General features: G+C 43.0%; 1 protein-coding gene across 4 annotated transcripts in view; it reads left to right on the forward strand.

Annotated features, from left to right (window-relative positions):
• The window catches only part of NCOA1 (nuclear receptor coactivator 1), a 188,830-nt gene that overhangs the window by 37,174 nt on the left and 125,330 nt on the right, over nucleotides 1–26,326 (forward strand). For all 4 annotated transcript variants that reach the window (XM_030491033.1, XM_030491029.1, XM_030491032.1 and 1 more), the window contains exon 2: nucleotides 20,859–21,027. The gene's annotated coding sequence lies outside the window, so the exon portion shown is untranslated. The remainder of the gene's footprint in view (nucleotides 1–20,858; nucleotides 21,028–26,326) is intronic.

The raw sequence follows: 26,326 nt of genomic DNA on the forward strand, positions 1-26,326 counted from the left end.
TCATTGAAAATTGCACATTAATTGGGAAATGAATTTGCTGCAATCATCTGAGCCCTGAACACCTCACAGCTAAGAGAATGCGGTACGCCAAGAAGAGCTGAAGAATCAAAATCATCGAATCACAGAATGGTTTGGGTTGGAAGGGACTTTCAAGATCATCCAGTTCCATACCCCTGCCATGGGCAGGGACACCTTCCACTAGAGCAGGTTGCTCCAAGCCCCGTCCAACCTGGCCTTGAACACTGCCAGGGATGGGGCAGCCACAGCTTCTCTGGGCAACCTGTGCCAGGGCCTCACCACCCTCACAGGGAACAACTTCTGCCTAAGATCTCATCTAATATATCCCCTCTGTCAGTTTAAAACCTTTACTCCTTGTTCTACAAAGAATGTGGTGAGGCAAAACGTTCATCTTGGGTAGGTTCTTTGTTGATCAAGATAGTCATTGCTGCATGGTCCTGGGCAGGTGGTGGATGCTGCCACACATACCCCACTCCTTGGTGGTGAAGCAGAAACATTTCCACTGACTCAGCTTCAGATCTGCTGGCCCAATAAAATGGTCAGGTCTTTTACACAAAATTAACTTTTCATCCCACCTGCATGCAGAATCCCCAAATACTCCTGAAAACATGCTTTACTCTGGTGGGGGGCAGCACTTTCCAGTAGGCTAGGAATGTTATTACCGAAATTGAGTCTTTTTCCCCACATGCAGAAGGTTCATAAACTGGGAAGCATTAATGGGGTTGCTTCAGTGAATTTTGCTACGCACAAATATTAGCATTACAAAATCTCAGGCTCATGTTTCCAAATGCATTTGTTAGATGTCATTTCTTACTGATGTCAATTTGTTGTTATCTGTGAAATTAAACAAATTCTTAGTTGCTGACCTCTGCTCCCGTAAGAGAGTTCTCTATCTTTGCTTACTCTTAGCTTAATTTTTACATAATTAATGAAATATCCATTTAAGCTTGGGGCAGATGTCCTTTATTTCATCAGTTGACTGACGTTCTTGGTCAGTTACCTCTGCCAGGAGAGTTAACAAGTTACAGGCGTTTGTGCTGGGTTGTCCTGGGTTTGGCTGGGATGGAGTTAATTTTCTTCCTAGTAGCTGGTACAGTGCTGCATTTTGGCTTTAGTCTGAGAATAATGCTGATAACACACCAATGTTTTAGTTGTTGCTAAGTAGTGATTACTCTAAATCAAGGACTTTTCAGTTTCCCAGGCTCATGCCAGTAAGCAGGTGCTCAAGAAGCCAGGAGGGAGCACAGCCAGGAGAGCTGATCTGAACTAGCCAAAGGGGTATTCCATATCACAGTGTCAGTATAGTATCTGGAGGATTTGGCCCAAAGCCACCAATCACTGCTTGGGGATGGGCTGGGCATCGGCCAACAGGTGGTGAGCAGTTGTATTGTGCATCACTTGTCTGTCTTGGGCTTTATTGTCTTCCCACCCCCCCCCCCCCTTCATTACTATTATTATTATAATATTTTACTTTATATTGTAGATTCATAGAATGGTTTGGGTTGGAAGGGACATTAAAGCTCATCAGTTTCAACCCCTGACACAGGCAGAGACACCTTCCACAGGTTGCTCCAAGCCCCATCCAACCTGGCCTTGAACACTGCCAGGGATGGGGCAGCCACAGCTTCTCTGGGCAACCTGTGCCAGGGCCTCACCACCCTCACAAGGAACAACTTCTTCCTCAGATCTCATCTCAATCTCCCCTCTGTCAGGTTAAATTTCAATTATTAAACTGTTCTTATTTCAACCCACGGGATTTACCTTTTTCTGATTCTCCTTCCCATCCCACTGGGAAGGCACGGGAGTGAGTTGAGTGAGTGGCTGCATGGTACCACCTGGGGTGAAACCATGCCATGGGTCCATCATTTGCAAGTTTTGCATTACTACTATGTGTCCCTTATGTATCGTTATCCTCTTCTTCGAAGTAACAAGTGACAGAACAAGAGGTGACGGCCTCAAGCTGTGCCAGAGTAAGTTTAAACTGGATATTAGGAGAAATTTCTTCACAGGGAGGGCGATAAGGTATTGGAACTGGCTCCTCAGGGAAGTGGTGGAATAACTATCCCTGGAAGTATTCAAAAAATGTGTGGATGAGGCCCTCAGTGACATGGTTTAGTGGTGCACTTGGCAGTCCTGGGATAATGGTTGAACTTGATGATCTTAAAGGTCTTCTACAACCTAGTTAATTCTATGATTCTGTGTATGTCCATTATCCATTATGTATGTCCCTTATCCCAACTTGCCTGATACAGATGCGTATTTTTGGAGAGTCAAACTTGTGTGTATCGTTTTCCAAATCCCAAGCACATAAAGGTGAAGCCAGGCTATGTTTTTTAGATGTCAAAAGAGGTTTAGCCTTCTTATTAGGCAAACTGGAAAAGATAACATCATCTCCCAATCTGTTATTTCCTATGCTGGGAATAAAGAGAAGAAACTACTGTTTCTCTAATCGCATCCATAGGGACTAAAATCGGCACAGAGGAGGTTTGTGAGCTGTTTCCCATCTCTTTTCCTTAGAGGATAAAGTCCTGCTCCTGCAGATCCAAGAGAGCTTTAAGAGGAAGTCTCAGATATTTGCCAGATGGACAGGATCTCAATCCTCTTTTTTAGTAAATAGTATTTATTTGCCTGAACTTAGCTTCTGGATTTTGATGTAGTTTGCCCAGCCCACCCTCCAGGGGGCATTACCGTTGGATTCCTGTTGGTGATCTCCATGTAGCCCCACTGTTATGGGAGATAATGTGTCAGGTTTGTTATTACAGGGTTTCTCCAAGATGAGTTTTGCTTGACTCCCCAGTTTTGCCTACCCAGTTGGATAGCTTTGCAGTTGATCAACTCAATCATCACTTGTACATGGAAAATCAACTTGAAGATCACATTCCTACATGGAAAAAAAAAAAAATAATTCCTTTAATTTGCTCATTTCAGGAAATGCGTACACTTTGTGTATAACCAAATTCTCCTAGCTGATACTTTTTTCTTTCCTGCGAGAAGATATTTCTAAGCATAATAGTTTACTAGCACTTGATCAACTCTAAAATACTTATTTATATGAGAGCACTCTCAAGGCATATTAAGTTTAATTTCTGTCTGCTGGGGCCATTTCTGATCTCTGATTTCTCCATGTTTTTACCCTCTATATTGCACATCCTTAAGGTCTGTGAAATAAAACTTCAGAGGGGAGTGATGTGTGCTTGGAGAACAAGACCTGGATTAGGACCACAAGGATGTCTCCTAGATGCCGAGATCTTCACCACCAAGTTTGTGGAGGACTTTTGGGCTAATTTCTGTGCATTTTGGGGTCTTCTGGTGAGAGCTAAGGGGAAGAGAAAGGCCAGTTGCTGCTGCTGAGCTGCACAGTGCTGTTGGTTACATTGCAAAGTGAGAAGATCACCCTAAGACATAAAACCGCATGACATGGAGAACTGGTGGCCTCTGGGAGTGGGTGTTTTGTGTTGAAGGGAGCGTGAATTTTTAACATGTAGACCTAGTGAAAACTTCAGAAGACAAGGGTGTGTATTGGGAAGAGAGAGGCAGATAACTGAGGGCTGGAAAGGGAGAAACACACTTTTTTTTTTTTTTTTTCCCAGCACCTTGCATCTTTTTATATGTCTGAAGCCTGGACTAACTTGCTGATACTGTACTGGACCCTTCTAGGAGAACCAAATTAAGCCAATAAATCCTTTTCCTGGAGGTGCTATTAGTATTATGCTGATACTTGTGGGCTTGTACTTTCATCAGCAAAGCTTTGCTCTTTGTGTGGATATTTTGCATGGACCCACCCTGAGTGCCCAGCAAAGCTTTGAACGTCTCCAGGTGCTCAGAAATCAAGTGCCTCCTTGAGAGGCCTCGCTTTGTTCAGGCTTAATAAAAGCATCACGTTTTCAAACGATGTGCTGAATCACTGGGGAATTCTCCCTTTCAGCCTGACTTAACCAAGTGGGAAAAGGACGTATCCAAGATAATTTTACACGGCTCACTCTAGAAAGCAGTTTTGAAATGGTGTTTGTCAAAGTTTCTCCTTTGGTTGTTTTTTTTTTTTTTTTCCTTTTTGTTCAAAAGCTTCCATGGTCTTCTGCTAAACAAGTTCTTCTGGAGAGAGTTTTCTAAAGCAGGGGAGGAAAAACAGTTCTTTAGGCTTGTCTTCAGAAATGTAAACAGCCGCGGCACTACAGCAGCACTTTGCAGCATTGCATCTCGAAGCAAGAGCTAGTTGGGCTGGCACAAGCAGCTACTTGTAGGAGAACAGGCGGTAATTACCATGGAGCAAGTTCACTTCAGACTTCAAACACTGGAGAGTTAATTTGCTCTAGCATGACTGAAAACACAAAATGTTTGTAGATGGGCTGCTCCCAAGATGAAGAATTTCAGCAACTATTAACGTGCTTTAAAGCCATTTCTTGTAAAACACAATGTCCCCGTGCAGGTGTAGATTTGCACGGATAATGTTTGGATTGTCTTACCCTTCGATAACACTGAGCCTGGCTTTGAGAAGCTGAGCAAAACCCTACCTGGAGATAGTGAAGGACACTCATCCCATATCTTGTGGTGTGAATGGTCTGGATCTTCTTGGTGGTTTGTGTCCTGCTGCCTGGCCCACCCTAAATAGCACTTGGGAACCTCTAAAGAAAGGAAAAGAAGGGGAATAAATCCCTTTAACAAATAATCTAGGGCTGCTTCTCTGTGTAGTGTTTTTTCTGGCTAGATATCTTTAGATTCCTGTATGGTTTTGATCACGCTCTTGTTTAAGATTGATCTAAAAAAAAATAAAATTCCTTTTTGAAAGCATATTTTACATACGTTATTGCTTTGCAACGTCTTTTCTTTGGGAATAAAATAGGTGCCTTTAGCCTTCATACTACTGTTCACTAGAGTAGTTCTAAAAATCACTATTTATCTGTATCTCCTTCTCAAAGTGTACTGAGGTAGAGAAATTATGTTTTACAGTGTCCCAACTAAAAGACAGACACTTTGTAAAACTTCTTGGAAAGCTGTTTTAACTTAAGGGAGCGGTTCCGTGGTTGAAACCTCTGACTCTACGAGGTCCTGACAATCTGTTGAAGCTTTGCTTGAGCGGATGATAAGACCGTGAAAAGAAACCATTTAGTGACAAGTATCTTCATATCATATCCATGGATTCTGTGGCGCAAGTCACAAAGAAGATGATGTCTTTATCGTATTATCCCTGATTTGCAATTTTCCTACTGCTCCTCCAGAAATTAAATCATCTTTACTGTTTCTTGGCAACATGCCCAGCAATGGCAGAGCTAAAATAGCAGATCTGAAGGGAGGATGGGGATGAATGGACCGGCTGATCCAGCACAAAGTCATGCGTTCCCAACCGTATCTCCTCCCAGGCTTTGGGTATTGTTCTTCGATGACAGCTGTGGGGCACATCTGGCCGTCTCTGCACTGTCCTCTCATTACGGTGCCATGCGAAGCCGGTGGAAATCCAATGTGAAGCAGGACCTTGTCATTTTTGTTGCAGGAGGCAAAGGGCAGCCTGGCTTTGACCAGCGTTGGGGGCAACCTTGGTCTGGTGAGCCAAACCCATGCTGCCAGCACGCCTGGCGTCCAAGCTCCTGCCAGGCGGGATGGCTTTGAAAATTGCTTCCTTTTCATTTTTAAGAAATGATTCTCTTGAAACTGGGGATTAGGTTGCCTCTGGCAGTTTGAGGAAGATAAGTAGGATTGCAAATAACAGGGGTGTGTAACTCATTTTCTGTATCTTAATTCCATTATAACACACCCATAGTCCCAGTCAGATGGGACCAAGACCTTTTAAATGAATTATTTGTCTGCTCTGCCTTACATTTGTGGGGATTATTTTTATGCCCAAGAGAGGACAGACAAGACATGAGTATTTGAGGGGTGGTAGAACAGAAGCTGTTATGATTTGGCTCTTCTGGGTGTGGGATGCAATGCAAGGCTGGCTGTTGGATGGATATAAAATCCACCATGTAAATCTGGTTGTCATTTTGTCATATTTGGGCATTTCAGGTCATGAAGACAAGACCCATTTCACTGAACTGAATGTGTCTTTCTCATGGACCAGTTGGCTTTCCAGCTGGGATCTTCTGTCATGTGTTGGCATCCTGCATGAAATAGTACTACCTTTTTTGGGATAGCATTGAAAATAAATCTCACAGATGCTTATAAAAGTCTATTTCTCAGAATTTTCAGTTGAAGGAAATGCTGGGGTGGGCAGGTTGTGTGTTTGTTGCTCAACCAGCTTGGTGGCTGAGCTTGGTGTAGAGTATGATGTTTCTCGTAGATCTGCTGCTCTTAGACTTGCTGCGTGTTGGTTGTTGTAGACGGCCTTCCAGTAGTAGTGTCCTACAGTCTCGAATATTTCATTAAAAATACAAATCAAGAGATTCTTTCCAGATTCTTCTATAAGTGATGCTGAGCAAAAAAAAGCTCTAATTGGATAATCTTACGGATTTTATTCTTTGGACTGAAAATGCCACCACTTTAGCTTGAGGTCCTTCAGTCAGGACACGAATCATTAGTATAGTTGTTTAAACACAGTTGCGTAGGTGTTAGTCATGGTTATCGATGTGAGCACGGCCCCTGACTTCTCTTCGAATGTCTGGAAAAATCTGTTTGATCCAACAGCTGTTTCATCTGGTAGAATGATAAAATACTATATTGTAGCCTTTAATTCACACTAGGATTTTTCTGGCTGTCAAGATTAGCTTGACATTTTCTATAAACATATATCTTCTTATCGTACCTATTTCTAATGCAGTTCCTGTAAACTGTAAAATACTAAATTAAGTTTTGTTTGAGGCTTAATGCATAGTGTATGTGATCAGAAAAACAGTGGCTAATGGTATGAAATACTTTGAGGCAAGAATGGAAAAAATCTCTTAAATGCTTATAAATGGCTTTGGAAAAAATAAGTACTTAGGCCAATCTAATCCATAGTAACTTGCATGGAGGTAACCATGGAAATCTTATATATAAAGCTCATCTCCAAAAAGCTTATTTTAACACCGTCTCTTGCTGCAGTCCAGTGCTCAACAGTGCTCTGCTGGCACGTGGGGAGGTTTTGGTGCTATGCCTTCCAATTTGGTGTGTTTGGGGGGAAAAAAAACACCAAGAAAAAACCTCCAGAACACTCCTGTAGCCCACAGTTGGGGTTATGTGATAATCCAGTGATTTTGGCTGCTGATAAATGAGAATCTTTCCACCGAAATGAAATACAGATTCCATTCTTTGTTCACATTTGCATTTTGGGAATGTGACCAGAATGCTTGCTGCTGAACCCATCGCGTGCATCGCCCTGGGAGAATCACAGAATCACAGAATGGTTTGGGTTGAAAGGCACCTTAAAGCTCATCCAGTTCCACCCCCTGCCACAGGCAGAGACACCTTCCACTAGAGCAGGTTGCTCCAAGCCCCGTCCAACCTGGCCTTGAACAATTCCAGGGATGGGGCAGCCACAGCTTCTCTGGGCAACCCTTTCCTAGGGGAGGTGCCTGCAGAAGCAATGCAAGACCCCAGAAGACCTATAATGACTTAAACAATTTTAAGGCTCAACTACTAAAAGTCAGGAATGCTGAGATCAGCAGGGTGATGCTGAAGGTGCTAAGTCCAGATTGATCTAAACTCTTATTTTGACTTAAGCCACTGGTGTTTGTATTATTGCTATGATTTATTTTTGCTAAAGAAAAGTCTATTTTCTCTGGCTGCAGAACTAGAAGCTAACCTTTTGATTAACCATCTGTTTGGATTCATGTAATTTCCTTTTCCAGATCTATGATGCTTTTTCAAAGTTGCTTGAGCAGGAGACACTGATGCTTTACAGGGTGCAATAAGCAAAGCCCATAGCACTAAACAAAAGGTGTCTGCATCAATAATTCCATTTTACACCTGCAGAAACCAAAGAAGGAGGAAGCTTGCCTGGGTTTTCCAAATTTTCCTTCTCCCCTCTGCTTTATGCTGTCTTGAGTTGTCTTGCTGCTGCAATTAGTGATAACCACCTCGTTGCTCAGGTGAGAATGAGGATTTGTTTCTTTCCACCCCCTCAGGATGGCGTTGAAATTGAGAGGTCATCCTAATGGGTTGGGAGATAGTTTTGGTTAATACATGTAGCAGACTGAGGTTTGTTTGGGGTTTTTTGCTGGATTTGCAATGTTCTCTCCCTTCTGGTTGTGTTTCTATACAGCAAATTGCAGCTGGAGTGCTCTTGTGTTGGAGTATAAACATGCTGGAGCTATCCGAGGATTATTTACAATGGATGCTTCAGTTGAGATCCATATTTTCCTATATGTTCCCTTTCTAGTTACCTGAATGAAGTAGAATTGGAGATGATCAGAATTTCTGGGCTCAATAGAGGAGTTATTGTGCCAAGTTCAGTGCCAGAGACCTCAGAGTGGTGCTTTTCCACCTTGGTATCTTCTGCCCAAATACACCTTGGTTCTCACTATGGTGATTCCCTCTGCTTTTAGACATGGGTTCGCAATAAGAAAGACCCTGGCAGCCAAGGCCTAGTGGTCCTGTGGTGTGGGTATGGCATCTGCCAGGAGGGTCCAGCACTGTGGGACGGGGCAGAGGAGCATCCGTCCGGGATGTGGAAAGCTCAGCCTCACTCTACTTGTGTTTTGGGCACATTGTCCATGCCCACCTCAAGTGTCTACAGCCCCTGGTTTCTTTAAGGTGGCTTTACCCATAAAACACACTGTTCTTCGATAGATCAAAGTGATTTGGAGGCTGCATGTTGTACAGGTTCTGAATGGATATTGGAGGTGACACTTCTGAATCCTTTGCTTTGCTGCTAGCTTGTTTGTCAGAAAAGGGTAGATCAAATTCTCCCCTCAAACGGAGACACCAAGGACTTATTTCAGGAGATTTGATCTTTGCTGAAGTTTCTACAGTGGAGTGCATCTTTGTACCACCTCCAGTGTAGCTGTTTCTCATTTCCAGCCCCTTTTGGTTAACGATTCAAAGGAATATTGTCTAAGAAATTGCCAAACGTGCTGTGGTTACCAAGTTGCTATTGGAAAAGGAGAAGGAAATTCCTCACTATTGCAAACCAATAAACAGATTGGAGTTGGGAGTATGAATGTGAAAACAATATATTTCAGCTGGATAATGAAGAGAGATGTTGAATCTCAGCAACAGTTTAGATAACTGTCCTTTGATTTGTTTACGATCTGCTTTTAATTCTGAAAAGGAAAGGCAGTGGTTTGGGATTGGTTTGAGGAGCTTCACAAAAAATGGCTTGTTCACATTGCCACTAGCCACAGGTGGAAATTCGCAGCCAAATCCACTGTTGTTGGAGCTGGTTTCCCTGGAAGGATCAGAGCAGCGGTGAGCTTGGTCTCTGGACTTGACAGATGGGAGAAACTTGAACGTTAAGGGGTTGGTTTGCCTGCAGGATCTGAGGTTCTGCAAGAGGCACATTTTGCAGAAAGCACATCTCAATGGATTGACTTCAAGCAATTTATAAACAATTCCCCACCACGCGTACCCCCCTCTTTTATAACATTATATCCAACTTGCGTGGCTATAGTCAACTTCTGAAAAGCCTGTTTCCTTCCCTGCCTTTTTTTGATGGCAAACCACACACAAAAAAAGCAAGATGCTATATATTCAGGGTTTCTCTGGACTGGCGGTAGGACATGATGGATGTGAGAGCAGAGGAGTGGGAGGATGTATATTAGCACTGACACTTTACTAGTCTGAGTGTGCAGCTGGAATCCCTTTTCTCTAAAATTACTGGAAAACAGGCTTAAAGGAGCATAGCTGTGTGATGGGAGATTTCACAAGCTAATTGAGGCTGAAGCAGAGAAAAGGAAAAGCTGTGGTTAACCCTTGACTTTTCTATTTGAGTTCTCTTTGTTTCCCTTATACAGTTCTCTGTCCAGTGCTCTGGAGCTGCTTTTCCACCCAGTGCCCAGTCAAGGCCAATTTATAGCACCGAATAGGCTTTATATGTGAAATTATGATGACCAAGTCTGGTCTGGCAGCAGGTGCTAGTAGCTGTGAAGGTGAAGAAGTTGTCTTTGCTGTCTTGGTCCTGCACTGCACATGTGGCCATCTCATCATGGTTATTGCAGGGGTGGGATGTCCATCTTCAGCATCTCCTTGCTCACCTTCTGCAGCACTGTAGGTGAAATGTTTAAGCTGAAATAGTGCATGAAAGCAGGGAGAGGGAATTTTTGATTTCTGCTGGGAATCAATTCAGACAAAGCATTCAAATAGCCAAAGTTTTAAATACAGATACTTATGGCATCCTAGAGTGGCGGGTTTTGGGTTTCTTTTTTTTTAAGCATAAATATATGAGAAAGAGCTTTAAAGCTTTGAAGTTCACTACAGCTCTTCTGTGTAAACACAGGCCCTCTACTTCCAGTAATCCTTTATTTCTAAGGCATTATAATGGTTAAGCATTCAGGCTGATAAGCATGTCATCTTAAAAGCTTCGGCTGTATATTTCGTTTAATGGTCCTCATCCATGGTGGTACAGCTACTTTGCCAGGTGCAGTGGCAGCTTGCATGTTGGATGCTCTCGTACATGGTATTTCCTTTGCCCGACACCCACCTTTCCCCTCTTTGGTGGAACAAGAAGAGGCATAAGCCATTTCCCATCCTTGGGCCTGACTTTGAAACCCTCTAGAAACGTTCATACTACTTTAAGTAATTTCTCGGGGTGTTTTAGTGTTTGGGGTTTTTTTTGGGTTTGTTTGGTGGTTTGTTTGGTTTTTTGTTTTTTCTCCAAAGTCTCACTATTTTTTTGGGTACCATACAGAAATAATTAAAAAAAGATAAACATGCATTTAAACTCTTTGAACAGTTTTGTATTTTAGTGTGCAGTAACATACCAGTGTTGAAGGGTTTCCTTTAGAGGGTTGTTTTTTTTCACTCATTAGAGTCCTCAAAATTATGGTTTTACTACTGAATTTTCTTTCTGTAGCTATAGCTACATATTAGTGTATTATGCATATATGGATTTATGCTATTCCATAATATATGGAGTTATAACTTCAGCATAATTGTTTTCTCAGTATTAATATGCTTCATGTTATTTAATTTCAGCCAGGGATTACAGTAAACACAGTACTTCTGTGTTGGTATCCAGTCTGTTTACCTGAGCTATCTGCAGTGTATAACAATCTCATATAACGATGTGAGTAATGAGGGCAGCGAGAGAAGAGCAGTTTTCAGCTCTTGAAGTGGTGGTTGTTTCAGAAAGTTGTCGTCATTTCTTTTTTCCCCTTCGTTGGCCCAGTAGATTTAATCATTAAGACAAGAAGCGTCAGAGAACATCCTAAAATTATTTTGTTGGCTTTACTTTTTCAAGAAACGTATTGAGTCAGCTTCTCAGAAACTTCTAAATTGCTTCTAGATGTAACGAGCTTGGATTCAATAAAGGTGATGAGATATAGATCTGAAATCATGGGGCCGAGGACAGTGACATTTTTATTAGAGCTGTGTACCTGCAATGGTGCAGAGTACTTTGCATCTTCAGCTTACACTTGCTGCCAAGCCTAGAATCATATAATCATGGAATGGTTTGGGTTGGAAGGGACTTTAAAGATCATGCAGTTCCAACCCCCTGCCACAGGCAGGGACACCTTCCACTAGAGCAGGTTGCTCCAAGCCCCGTCCAACCTGGCCTTGAACATTGCCAGGGATGGGGCAGCCACAGCTTCTCTGGGCACCCTGTGCCAGGGCCTCACCACTCTCACAGGGAACAACTTCTTCCTAAAATCTCATCTCACTCTCCCCTCTGTCAGTTTAAAGCCATTCCCCCTTGTCCTGTCCCTACAGGCCCTTGTCAAAAGCCCCTCTCCAGCTTTCTTGTTGCCCCCTTTAGGCACTGGAAGCTGCTCTAATGTCTCCCTGGAGCCTTCTCTTCTCCAGGCTGAACAAGCCCAGCTCTCTCAGCCTGTCTCCATAGCAGAGGTGCTCCAGCCCTCTTGACTCGGCATTACCCAGGCCCTTGTGAAGTGGTATTTGAGGTCTAATGTAACTGAAATTCCAAGTTCATTGAAATAAAGAGAATTAGGATTTCACAATGTCCGATGTCTCCCCCGTCATTGTTTTGATGCCAAGAGATTAAAGCATCTTTAGTGTTAAAAATGTAAGACAAGGATAATTAAGTGCTGGAAGTCCGGACATAGAAATTAATACCAATGCTGGACCCTGGTACACCTTCTCTGTGTTAATATTTTAATGAAAATTTTTGAACTCTGCAATTTTATATACAATATCCTTTATATATATATTTTTTTATTATAACCTTCTCCTATAGTATTTTTAAATTACATCTTGTTGTGGAAGAAAACAAGGCTTGAACATCTGTCCCAAGCTTCTGGTGCTTGTTGTTAAGCCCATTTTAATGATGGACAGTAAGAAAGTAAACAGTTCAAAGTACCATGCCACGTACTTGTAATCCAGTGCGCAGCTGTTCAAGCGATCGTGAAGGGTTTGAAGCCACCAGTGTCTGTGCATCGCTTGCTGTATGAACATTTTTGTCCATCACTTACAGTTTACTCAGACAGCAGCTTGTTTCATGATGGTACCCGAATAAACCCATTTGTCATTGTTTAATCATTGTCACTGGTGTTGAGTAGAGATAAAAAAAAAAGGTAGGAAAGAATTAAAAGTCAGTTTCACGTTCCTGAAATCAAGATTGTTCTTTTCAGGAGATCTCAGATTGGGGATTTATTTTTAAAGCGTTGTAGGAGCTGGGTTTGTTGGAACAGGGAACCTGTGACAGCTTAAATTCCACCTTCAAAGATACATCTTCTTTCCAGCCCAAGGAATTAGCATTTGCACAGCTCTTCAAACCAGTTACTCTCTTCTGTACGAGATCATCTCTCTTAGATTACTCAGAGATAACTTCAAGTATAGTCCTTTGGAAACATCATGCAATTTCAGCCTTTCCAAGGAGCTGACATCGAGCAAGCAAGCGGTTATCACCCTTTGGCATCAGCTTGACAAAATAGTTTGCAAATGACGGTAGACACTTCATAAGATAACTGCGAGGTGTTGGAAGAAAAGGAACCTGAGCACTGCAGGAGTACTGAGCTGTGTAAATAATTATTTATATGTTGTTTGGCTTGAAACCAAATTTGCCCTGATGAGAGAAACTGAATATTCTGAGAATGTGGATGCTGTTCCAGAAATTAGGCTGTTTGTACAGTTCATGTTCAGCCAGTGAGGGAGGAAAAATGTTGGATCTAATCTATATCAGGAAGTTATTAAAAACTAATATAGCGTGTGCAGTTAAGGTTGTTAATGACTTGAGAGTTTCTGGACATAAATCTAATGATTCCTTTGGCTAAGAGCAAGCTATGGAGTAATTTGGCAAAATGTAGTGAGAGGGCACCTGGGGAGCTGGGTTGTGTGGGGATAGAAAAATGCTTTGGGTTTTGGTTTTGAGATATTTTTTTTTTTTTTCTCCCCTTAAAGTACTCTTCTGCTTTCGGGAAGCAAACCAGGAGTCCTGCTCATGTGTGCTGTGGCAGGGATGGCTGAAGCACTCTTGAAAAGTGTCATCTGCTAAAAAGCTTTCAGGCTTATTCTCTTTGCAGGATCCTGCGTCAGTTCAGTGTTCCCCAGAGCTGATGATGGCCAAGTCATGGCAAGGGAGAGATTTTGGCTTGTGTGATTTCCACTGCCTGAAGCTGCTGAAGTGGTCCAGCTGGGGACTTCTGCCAGCAAAGTGCTATTATGATGGCATAAATGTCAAAATTGGGACCTCTGGGCTTTGTGTTATGATGCAGCAAGTGAATGAAGAAAAGCCAGTGGTGGTGTAGGAGACCTGTGGCAGGTTGAGCATTCATGGACATATGAGATTGTTTTGAAGACCTGCTGAAAGAAGTTCTTTTATATGTGGTGTTACATACATCAATATAGCTTTTCCTTTCCATTGAGCTCTTCTCTTCCTGTGTGCCACCTGGAGATGGTGGGGCTTTAGGGACCCAACAACCCTCCATCTTAGCTTCTCCTCCTTGCTTATCTCTCAATCGGGAAAAACCCAAATTATGCGGCAGTGAAATTCAGCCTGGTCTCTTCAGTCCTTTGGATATTCCCAAGGGTGACTGCTGAACAGTCTGTCAAGACCGGGAGACTTGAGTGGTAGTCCCTAAAATGCTTTTGCTGCTGCTTTGCTCCAACCTTGGAGTTATTTCTGCCTCTCTCCTTGCCTTGGATGACTGCAGCAGCACTGCCTACAAGCCTCTGTTACCACCCAGAGCTGCCCTTGCTTCAAGTTAGTAGTCTGGCAGGGCTCCTAACCTGGGCTCCATGCTGAGCCTCTCTGGTCTGATGGGAGTACCTTGGGCTTTGGGAACTGTTGATCCCTGGCCTTGATCAGTAGCGGTAGGAGCAATTTGCAGATGTGACTTTAGTATTAGTGTTGTCTGTTGTTATCGATCAGGTAACTGAACAAACCCAATCAATTTCTCCTTCAGATGTTTTTTTTAAAACATATTTGACACTTTCTGCTTTTCAGTTAAAGCCCTGCAGCTTCATCTAGGATGAGTGAGATCCCTGCAAAACCTGGCACACATTCAAAACCTTAGAAGTACAGAAAGCTGTTTATTAAACTTCCTCATGGGTAGATAAGACAACTCGCTTTACTGGAACAAAGTTAATATATTTTTTTTTTTTTTCCGTTGAGGTCTTAGTTGTGTAAAATTATTCTTTCCAAATACAGTGATTGTTTTTCTGACCTTTTAATTTGCATCAGTTAACTGGCAAACGGATTTAGCCCTCTTGCAAAACAGCTTTTCTCTTTGTGTCTCCTGCAACTCTTATTTGGTATTGAGTATAAACCAGGCAGTAGTACATGAAAAAGTAGATAAGGAGAAAAACAGGCTTTCCAGATGGCCAAAATTGTGTGTAAGTTCTTAAACAAAATCAAATTTAAAGTGAAAATGGAGTGAGAATTAGCATTGCCTTGAAAGAATTGCCTGAATTATAGAATCACAGAATGATCTGGGTTGGAAGGGACCTTAAATATCATCCTGTTCCAGTCCCCCCTGCCACAGGCAAGGACACCTTCCACTAGAGCAGGTTGCTCCAAGCCCCATCCAACCTGGCCTTGAACACTGCCAGGGATGGGGCAGCCACAGCTTCTCTGGGCAACGTGTTCCAATGGAACAAAGTGTTGTGGTGGAAAGACAGGAGAGGAACCTACAGTTGCAGTGTGGAACGAGGTTGGACAAAGCCATAGCCGTGTTGTCTCTATGTTGTAGGTCTGGAGCCCACTCAAGTGAAGAGAGCAGTAGCACTTCTGGTCCTGCCTCCATGATGGACCCTTGTTTATGTATTTTGATACTAAGCAGTCACTGATAAAATACTTAAAACCCTAAGTAAAATAGAACAAGGGAGGTATTGGAAGATGGTTGTTTCACATGCTAAATGATGACCACTTCAAAGGTGCTGTGGTGGTCGTCTGTCATAGGCTGTGTGAGAACTCACTTGCAAAGCGTTTATGCCCTGTAGGTTGATGGCTGAAGATGAAATAGAAAGCACATGACCTCAATGGACTCGAAAATCTTGTAGGCTAAAGATGAAAGGTTTTGGGTGAGATTTAGCTTGGATGAAGGATGACAAGAGGTTGTTTGTTCTGATTGCTGAAATATATGAAATGGTTTAGTGGATGTATTTTACTGAAAAATATACTAGCAGTTGACCTTGAGAAGAAATTCTTCACCATGACAGTAGTGAGGCACTGGCACAGGTTGCCCAGAGAAGCTGTGGCTGCCCCATCCCTGGCAGTGTTCAGGCCAGGTTGGATGGGGCTTGGAGCAACCTGCTCTAGTGGAAGGTGTCCCTGCCCGTGGCAGGGGGTTGGAACTGGATGAGCTATAAGGTTCCTTCCAAACCAAACCATTCTATGATTCTATGAAACACCATGCTATATCTTAGCTTCCTTATATTCTCCACTAATTTTTCAACTGATTAGTAGACTTTCAAAGCAGACGTTCAGATGGAAAGGCTGATGGGTTCAGCAACACACCAGGCCCTCCTGTGTGTGTTTGAATACGTTTTCATAGGATAAGGAGAACTTTTGATGCACTGAATCTGCTCTACTAAATGCAGGATGGTTTAGATGGAAGGGGTGTCAGGAGATCATCTGGTCTGAACTTTGCTCAGAGCAGCTTCAGAGGATATGCTTACCAAGATTGTGGATAATCCATTCTTGCCCTTAGCTTCAACTGTTTGAAACCGGGGTCCAATCCATTGACTTGGATGGGATATTTCTTCTTTGTGCTTTGTTGGGTTGCACGGAACAACCCAACTTTGATGGGTTTGGAGGGAAAAACATGGGTACGCCTAAACCAAAACACTTCAAACCATTCAGTGAAAGCTGTCAATAGTTTAAGCAAGAAATGATGAATACATGATTTGGGAAGGAAAAAGAGGAAAGGTTACCAGTCAGTGCAAGCTTTATTGAAAGAGCTTGGGGTTTTTTATGTTGGAAGTTTATAAGTGCATTTTCTTACTAATTAAAAGGCTTTCTGATGAAAGGGAAAAATATCCTGGGCTGTTGGTGTATATAATCTATGGATACTTAATTCTTGTATCTGTCCTCCATATCTCTTTATATCTTAAAATGAAAGTTTGTGTACTTGTAAAGTGTCTTTTATTATTGCCTTAAGGTATTATGTTTTGGAAAGAAAGGCCAAGATCCAGCTTCTTTAGCTTTTTACTGCAATTTATGAACTGCAGGTAGTGGTCTGCAGACCAGTTGCATAGCAATGACATGGGAAAGCTTAGCAAAATCTTCATACAGTCGAGGACAAGAAAGCATGTGGGACATGGGAGAACATGTTTGGATGGAACAGTTCTGCCAGGGAATTATGTCTGGAGTCATAGTATGGTTTGGGTTGGAAAGAACGTTAAAGCTCATCTGGTTCCAACTCTTCTCCAAACTGAGCAAGCCCAGCTCTTTTAGCCTGTCTCCATAGCAGAGGTGCTCCAGCCCTCGGAGTGTCTTCGTGGCCTCCTCTGGACTCACTCCAACAGCTCCACGTCCTTCTTATGTTGTTGCCCCCAGAGCTGGATGCAGGAGTGCAGGGGCGGGGGGTCTCACCAGAGTGGAGCAGAGGGGGAGAATCCCCTCCCTCGACCTGCTGGTCACACTGCTGGTGATGCAGCCCAGGACACGGTTGGTTTCTGGGCTCAAGCACACACTGAAGCTGGGTCATGTTGAGCTTCTCAACAACCAACACCCCCAAGTCCTCCTCAGCGCTGCTCTCAACCCAGTCTCCGCCCAGCCTGTATTTGTGCTTGAGATGATGATGATGATTATTGTTATTAAGATCTTTGGTGCTGTCCAAATGAGGTACATGTTTCTCTCTGAGTTTCAAACCTGCTTTCTTCTGCTGATGTTTGCTCAGATCATCCAATGACCCTGGGATGGCATTACCCCACTACTTCTTGTGTGACTGCTCTGCAGTCCGGGATGACCCTGGAGCTGCCTGTAGGCTGCTTGTGGTTCAGAAGCCCCAGCTTCATCGTCTGTGGAAGAGGAGAGGTTGTTATTAGTACCTGATATGGTCACCTGCACTGCTCTAGGACCTCCTTGAGTTGTATTTGGAATAGTGTTGAGCTTCCAACACTCAGGAATTTTTTTTCATGCATGTGGATCCTGTAGTGCTGATGCCAGAGGGAGCTGCGTGGGGGAGCCATGTGTGGCTGGTGGTCTGCCACCACTGAGGTCTTTTCCACAGTACAGTATCCTCTACTCTTTGAGAATATAAACATAGCGGTGATGGATCTGCACCCTGTGAAGCCTCCAGAAGGATGTGAGAACTGGGCAGACACTTTCCCAACTCTCCACCCTCTGATCTTTCAATATCTCCAGGACTTTCCCAGACAGAGATGATGTGCATCTTATTAGTAACCATTGTGGGTGTCTGCTCTGTGACACGACAAGCCTTCCCTTGAGCTCGCGCAGATGTTTAGCACACACAACATCCTGCAGCAAGGGCTAAACCGCTTAGATGAGTCGTGTGTGAAGAAACCGCTGTCTCTGGTTTGGTTTTGGACTCACCACCTGCTACTTTCATTTCTTGCCCCCTTGTTCTTGCACTGAGCAGGCTGCCACTGCCTGCACAGGCTGCTGGTGTGTCACATCCCATCTGGATCGGGGAGAGTCTCTCCTCCCAAATGCAAGTTTGTGTTTGGTGGTAAAAACATGCAAGGTCTTTGATTGTAGTCACATTGGTAAAGGGTCTGTGTCTCGTGCCCTTCACTATCTGCAGCTTTCGGAGTCAGCCTGATTCTGAGTTGCAGTGGCTTTTGCTCATGGCTTGCAGAGGATGAGTAATGTAGGCGCAAGAGCTGTTCCTTCTGGGATTTCAGTACGAGCACGTGATTAATGATGGTCTAGTTATGTTTTATGACTTGTTGCTTGGCCAATTATTAATCTGTTTAATATATTCCACATTATGTAATGTAATTCCAGTTACTTGAGAAATCATACTTTACAAAGTTAAATGATTTACTGAGTTCTGAGTATGTTGCATCAGGGCTCTTATAGTTTGCAGCCAATCTCGTAGTCTTAATAAAAACCACATACAATTGATTTAAGACCTATGTGTCAATAGTCATCAGCTATTTACTTCATAGAACTCCTAATTAGATTTTATACCAGCATTTTCCTTTTCTCTGTGGGATGTGAGCTCGACTGATAGCTTGTTGTTAGCTTGGTCATCCTGCTCATGCATTTAAAATATTGACACAGCAGCGTGTCCTCCAATGCTCTCAAACCTCCCAAGTTAACCCTTGCAGGAAGCTATGATAAATGGTCCAGAGGTTTTCCTGTCCAGCTCTTTTAAAGCCCCTGGGATGCAGTTGTAGATCTCCGGACTTAAAAAGGACCAGCTCTGTTAGCTGTTAGTTCACATCTGCCTGCATTGCTGTTTGGAATAGAAAATGTTTCCTGTGGCACGACTACACCATCTGGTTTCTTTCTTAATTAATGAACAGAAATATTTGTTGCATTCTTCTGCCGTTCCTATAATACTGCTGGTGGTTGCTCTGTTTCTGTGCAGTAACAGCTCTCGGCCATTGCTGGAATTTGCTGTTCCTAGGTAATTTTTATAACCTGATGCGCTCAAACCTGTGAGTATTGTGGTTCCTCTCCTATTTTGCTTCTCTTGCTGTTTCAGATAATTTCTGATGCATTTTAATATACCAACAGTTTACTTTTTCTTCTCTTTGCTATATATATTTTTTTCTTCTGATTGTTGCTTTCCCTTTCAAGAGAGCCAGGTTGAGATTTTATTTTTTCAAAACAGGAGCATCTTTCCTTTTTAGTTTTGGGAGCTTAATCCCTCCCAGACACACCTTGCCCTGGGAATCTGGAAACATATTCTTAAAGTTTCCATTATTGTTTGGGTGTTTTTGATTTTAATGTTCCTTAGCATTATTTGGTCTATTTACTGTAGGGATAATGAAAGCAGGTGGTCCAGCTCTTTTATAGATACTGTATTTATTGATTATATATAATTATGTATGTTACATGTATATAACATATATATTATTTAGAAATTAAAGGATTGTCTGCTACTGGTAAAACGCAACTTTCAGCCTGGAAGCTCAAGCAATACAGAAGTTTGTACATCTTTTGTGTTCATTTATGTGCATGTGTGTGTAATAAAGGGATGCTTAACAAGGCAGGCATCCTGTCTCCCGTCGGATGTGCTCTAGTCATGCCTTTTGGTTCAGATGTGGATCCATAAACTTCCACAGTTGTTCTTTGCCAGTGCCTTGGAGACAATGCTGCTGTCTGTGTTTCCCTCCCTCCTTTTGCCTGTGTGATTTTTCATGCATAAATTGAGAAGACTGATTTGTAAGAGTCTTGTGTTGCTAATGACAGATACAGTATTAAGACAGTATATTAATGACTGTATCCATGTAAGTAATTTCTTTTGTAGTAGTAGGAGTGGCAATGGGGACAAGCAGGTTTTGAACTAATGGTGGTATTCCCCTCGCCTAACTTCAGATGTTGGAATTTAGCAGTACAAATTTAACCCAATAATCCTAGTAACCCCGTGAGGGAGAGCAATCTGGTCTAGTGGAAGTGTTCCTGCCCATGGCGGGGCGGTGGAACTGGATGGTCTTTGAGGTCCTTTCCAACATAAATCATTCTATGATTCTATGATACTGCAGTGTTGGTGTCTTTTTATGGCATATATGTTTTGGGGGAGAGATAGTTATGCTTATCTCAGGTTCAGAGCCTACCTGCTTATCAAAGGTGATACAGAGAGTATGTGGAAAAGGAGGAACTGGAGAAATCCCCTTGATCAGGTTCTAGCTTAATGCTTAGTAACAACAGCAATTTACTATCCATACCTTTGTGAGGCAGGGAAGGATCTCGTTATCTTCGAGTTTTATGAGTTCAGTGGTGGTCTGCAGCCTGTTGGCTGTAAACACTGACTGCAATTTTCTGGTGCTAGTTTTTATCTCCTGTGTTGCGTAGATGCTGTCTCACTATGGCAGATTTGCTGCACGATCTGTGCTGTGTTTTTCTGGAGGGTAATCTTTAGTTCTTAGGAGTGGCATTGGCAAAGAGGGAGGGAAGAATTTATAAAAAAAAATGTATTAAGCTTTCATTTACTTTATTTCCCCAGGTAGCTTAAAGCTTGAGGAACCTTGATGAGTTCTTTTCCAATGAAATAAAAAAGATACCTTGGAATTGATAGTATGGAGAAGGTCAGCAAACTATGAATGATGCTGCTAGGAATTAATAGTTGACCTCAATTTTGCTGTTTTTCTAGTTAAACCAGTGAAAATTCCATCATGTGAATAAGAATTCAGAAACTGAAATGAAAGATTATGCAAACAAACTGTCTTCTCCTCCGCAGGACTCAGTAATTGATGCTGGTTCCCTATCAGAGGAGTTCGTGTGAAGACTGCCCATGGAAGGTCGATGCCGGTGTTTGCTGAGGCTCTAGGATTCTGCTGGTTTGCTGTTTAATTAACTGAAGAGTCCAGTTTTTCCCATGAACCATCTTTCACCTCGGGAAGACAGAGGTAAGGTTGTAGGTCTCTCTTTCTTCTTTCCTCTGGCAGAAAATGTTTAAACCTGTCATGGAGGTGGTTTTTTACTGGAGCATCTCTTCATGCGGAATTAATTATTGAGACTGCTGAAAGCGAAAGTCGCTGTTTTTCTCTGTCCTTGGCATTCTTTGGGTCGTTTTCATACGAGATGTGCAGTCAGTTGCATTGCATATGTAGCTACAAGAGTTGTTTTAAAAGCTCATAAAGATGAAATTATTGCCTGAATCAACTGTGCTTTCCCAATATGTTTTGCAAAATTGAATAGCTAATTGCTGCAGTGGCAGAATGGTATGCAAGGGATTTGTGTTAAAGAATAATACGTGGTTTTGGTAAGTCAGTGTTATGCTGTAAGCTGGCTCTTGATCAGCTGAATTGAGTCCATAAGTAGAGAATTTTAAAAGTCACAAACTTAGAAAATAAAAATATTTTATGGTAAGGGCTACTACAATTTCCAGAGCAAGAAGTGTGTACTCAGCATACTGGTAGCTCTTACTAGCTGATGCATGTAACAACTTGAACACTTCTGTGGTTTGCCCACAGCCGGCAATATCTGAAAGGAGGATTCTTGTAATGGAGTGGTAACTCAGGAAGACAGTAGAATATATTTAGAAATGAATAAAATAGTAAAACAGGGAGCATCTGGGTGATGTGTTGGCTGCAGCTACTGCATGGCTGTGGGATTTGCAGCCTCTCTCCATCAGGACCAGGAGTACTTCTTGCTGCAGACTGTGGAGACACAGGAGAGGGGAGGACCTGTACCCCTGCTAATTCCCCTGGAAAACCAGCTTGAAGCTGGTGCGCTGTAAAGGCAAAATTACATGTACGGCTCTTTCAGTCTGTTGAAATTTTATATGGCTTGTATCACAATTCCCTGTCTGAGATCACTAGTGTTGCAAGAAACTTCTGCGTCGGAGCTGGTTTTGGCTACAGCACAATGGAAAATAGGATATTTCCCTCTAGACTGAGTGTGGCTTGCTTCTGTGCTCCTCTTCAGTGTGGTGTAAATACTGGTCCCATTAAGATACTGTTGCTGTATGTCCTCCGCAGGCTGCTTTGGCCTCCTGTGTTGTATCCTTCAGTTGTCTGCTTCCCTAAATTGTGGTTGGAGGATCACTGTGGTGGCTTGAAGGTGTCAGTGCCCGTTCTACATGTCCTCCCCTGAGCTGTTTGGTGGCCAGAGGGTAGATAATTGGGCACATAAGATGGTGGTAGCTGGGGAGCCACAACCCTCCCCCTCCTTGTGCCCTGCTCTATTTGGCTGTCTAGTGTTTGCCCTGCTTTTTTGGGCAAGGCTCTTTGCTCTCTGCCTTCATGTCTTCCTTTTCAAGTACAAACGATGGCAGTAATTGGGCATGGTTGTAAAATTTGGAAATAATATCACTTCTGTGTTGCTGTCCTGAGTGTTAGCTCAGAGTTGCCCAGGCAGAGAGGAGCTGGGGGGCTGCCTGTGACTGGTAAGAAACCAGCAGAGGCCCAGTCCTGTGCTGGGAGTGCTGCTCAGAGTTAATTATTAAACTGCGCTTTGCCTTATAAATGGGATTCAAGATTTTTCACTGCAAAAAGATCACCTTTCCCTCTGGATATAACAGCCATGCTTTGATTGGAAGCAGGTAAGCTGTATCACATGCAAACAAAAAAATCTTAGCTCCTGTGAATCTTAAGATGTATTTAGTTTTCTCTGTGGTATCTGACCAGATTCAGCTTCTGGAGAGGTGACCTCACAGGGTGGTGATGGGTTCTTCCTGCTGCTGACCTTCTGCTTTCCAGGGGGGGTGAATACCTGTGCAGGCTGGGATCTTGCAGACCAAGGGTCTTGGGCTGGAGCATGCAGCAGATCGGGCTGTACCCATTTTTTCTTCTTTATTTTCTTCTTTCCCGCCCTGTCCTCCCCAAAACAATCACTACAAATCACGTGCCCAGCACTGGCCAGGCTGTACATGAGGCATCTCTCAATGTCAGGCAGCTTGATGGATGCAGCCTAGGCAAGCAGAGGGTTAAATTCTTGGCTATGAAATTGGATATATTTGTGAGGAGAAAGAGTGAGTTCTAGATTAATTGTAAGGGTGAGGTGCCTCCTCGGCTGCTCTGGATTTCCCCTAATTTCAGGGATTGAAGGGTTAGCCCCTGCAGTTGTGTAAGGGAAGCTGGGGGGAGCCCTGCTTTCATCCCACCTGGCACCTACCAGCCTTTCCTTATTTTTTTTTTCCCCCACCTGCCTTATCAAATTTCATTCTTTCCTCTAGCAAATGGACTTTTTGGCTTGGCATGAAATTCAGTTGCTGTGATTGAGTTCCCACCCCCTTTATCCTGTGATGGGGCTTTGAGATGAAAAAATGTAAATGCAATTGCTAAGACGCTCCCTCCCCCACCCTAGCCCTAGGTCTTTGCTGAGCTGAAACTCCCTTTTTATTCCTTAATGATCATATTCCTTCCACTTTAAATACATTTCCTGCTGTTAACAGCGTTTTCAAGTGTTGCAACACTTTATAAATGGTATCTCATGAGATGTATTTACCATAGGTGAGTTTCCTTGAAGTAATAACCTCTGCCTTGCCGTTCCCTTTTCCCGGGAGCTGCTGGTGGGGTAGGAAGGACACAGTTGATGGGCTTGGCAGCCACCGTACTTCTAAATCATTGTACCTCTTTTGTTAGTTTTAGAGGGGGATGTTGTTTCAGCCATGTGTTTGAAATGGAATCCTGCTGATCAAGACAAAGATGCATACAGCACTTTTGGGGACTTAGGGAGAAGAAATCCCAGACTTGTTGTGCCATGTATGAAGGGGCACTCCTGAAGCCTTGCTTTTAAAAAGCAAAGAGCACAAAGAAACCAGGAACCCCCACCGTGCCCACTGCAAAAGGCTCTCTAGGTTGCCTGGTAGAGAGCGGGCAGGACAGCCGCCATGGACCACGTGCAGGGAGATTTCTGAAGCTTCAGCTGCTTTGCAGAGGACACCCACCAGAAATATTGCATCTTCAAGTCAGGCATTTTGTAATTCTGCTGTCCAGCCTGCAGCCACAAGAGCAGGAGATGTATTTCTCTTTAGGTTGCCAAATACGAACACTGAAGAATTGAGTCTTAATGGTTTTTGGGGGTTTGTTTTTCAGAAGAAAAGTTAGAATGAGATGAGGAGGCGCCTGTTTCTTTCATATTTATCATGAAGATGTTAGAGCTGGCTTCACAAGCAAAAGAAGTCTCTATTACAAGCATTCACCCTGTTGATGGTGTTCAAGTCTCCCCCTGTTTTATTTGTATTTGGTGGTTTGATTCTGCTGCAGTCCTTGTTTGTGTGATGTTGAGATACCTTTTTCTGTTAGATGTTTATATGTTGGGGCACCTGCGTAATGCTAAAGACAAAAGTTTCAAGCATATGTTGAGAAGAAAACAGTTGATGGGATTTCAGATGTCTGCTGGTGATTGGCTTTTCTTTGTAAAATTAAGGAAGAACTGTTGTGATGCGGGAGCTGGTTGTAGTTTCACATCTGAGAACTCTTTCTGTTCCTTTTTTCTAAAAATACCATTAAATGCTCTTGTTTCCACATGCAAGTCCTGTAGTTGGACAGATAGATTGTGGGCTTTGTTTATACAGAAAGTATCTGAGACACACGCCTCTTCCATTACGTAGAACTTCTGGTGCTTATCTCCTTCAAAAAATTAAAATGTCTAAGTAAGGATTTGGTCATCTTCCGTTAAACGTTGCTTTGATTAGATCTATTTTGGCTACTTTGGTTTAATATCCAGATTGCAGTTTTGCTTATCTTTTGGAAAAAACCATCCCTTTGACTTACTACTCCTAGAAATTTAGAAATTGTAAGAAAATGCACCTTTTCTTTAGGCTTTCACATTTCTATGCAAATCCAGCCCAATTATTTGGCTGTGACCAGACACCAGCTGCAGAAAACCTGCCAGGGTCTGAGATCATAGAATCCTAGAATCCCAGGTTGGAAGGAACCTCAAGGATCATCTCGTCCAGCCTTTCTAGACAAAGCATGACCTAGACTAGATTGTCCAACACCCTGTCCAGCCAAATCTTAACAGTGTCCAGCACTGGGGAGTCACCACTTCCCTGGGCAGGTTATTCCAGTGGATGATTGTTCTCATGGTGAAAAATTTTCCTCTTGCATCCAACCAGAATCTCCCCAGGAGTAACTTGTGCCCATCACCCCTTGTCTTTTCCATATGACTCCTTGTAAAAAGAGAGTCTCTGTCATGCTTGTAGCCACACTTTACATACTGGAACATGGGGATAAGGTCTCCCCTGAGCCTTCTTTTCTCCAGGCTGAACAAGCTCAGCTCTCTCAGCCTTTCCTCACATGGCTGCTCTGTACTTGGATCATCTTTGTGGCCCTTCTCTGGACCCTCTCCAGCTTGTCCACATGTTTTTTGTACAGCAGAGACCAAAACTGCACGCAGTATACCAGGTGTGGCCTGACAAGCACTGAGTAGCGTAGGATAATGACATCTTTATTTCTGCTGGTAATGCCTGTGCTAGTGTAACCCAATGTCATTGTCCCTCCATCATCGGTCACAACCTACATGGCAAAGCCGGTGGCTTCCAGGAGTTCATCCAGAAGTGCAGTGCTGTCGAGTCCTCCAGGCTGGGCTGAGCCCTCTCCAGCAGCTCTTCAACCCAAGCTTCTTGTGCTGAAGCAAGTGAGAAATGCTCACGTGAACTTTTTGGCTGTGAGTGTGGGATTCTCCGCAGACAACCTGGGAATGGGGACATCTTAATCTGCCACAGCCACTTCTGCAGTGATCATTTTAGCATCGCCTTTAGCGTACAGCATTAATGCAGGTTATAACCATTTGCTCCATGTCTGCAGTGGTTTGTTGAACAATGGAAGCTTAATTCGTTGTTTTCTCCAGCCCCACCATGTAGGTAGTTCTTGCTGTGCCAAGGAGATGTGGTGGAAATGTGTTTGTATCTTGGCTGAGCAGGATTGTAATCAGCATCCAACAGGACAATAAACAATCCTGGGTATGTTAATGGCTTTTTAGTCTGCTGGGTTCTTTGCTGTCCTCGAGGAATTTCTACTTCCTGGGCCACAAAGATGATGTATTATATAATTGAAAACCACACTCAAGTAAGTCTGTCGGTTTTTGGGACTTAATGATTTGGTGTTCTTCGCCTAATGTAATATTTGCTGTAGAAGCCCTTCCTGTGGATGTAAGGTTATAAATCGGTGCCTATTTACTTTGTTCTATTGTTTTAGCTATTTTGGTACTTCTTTGTCAGTTTGTGTTAGCTACTGATCTGACCTTCTCAAGGACACC

This window comes from Strigops habroptila, chromosome 6, assembly GCF_004027225.2.
Source record: "Strigops habroptila isolate Jane chromosome 6, bStrHab1.2.pri, whole genome shotgun sequence".
NCBI lineage: Eukaryota > Metazoa > Chordata > Aves > Psittaciformes > Psittacidae > Strigops > Strigops habroptila.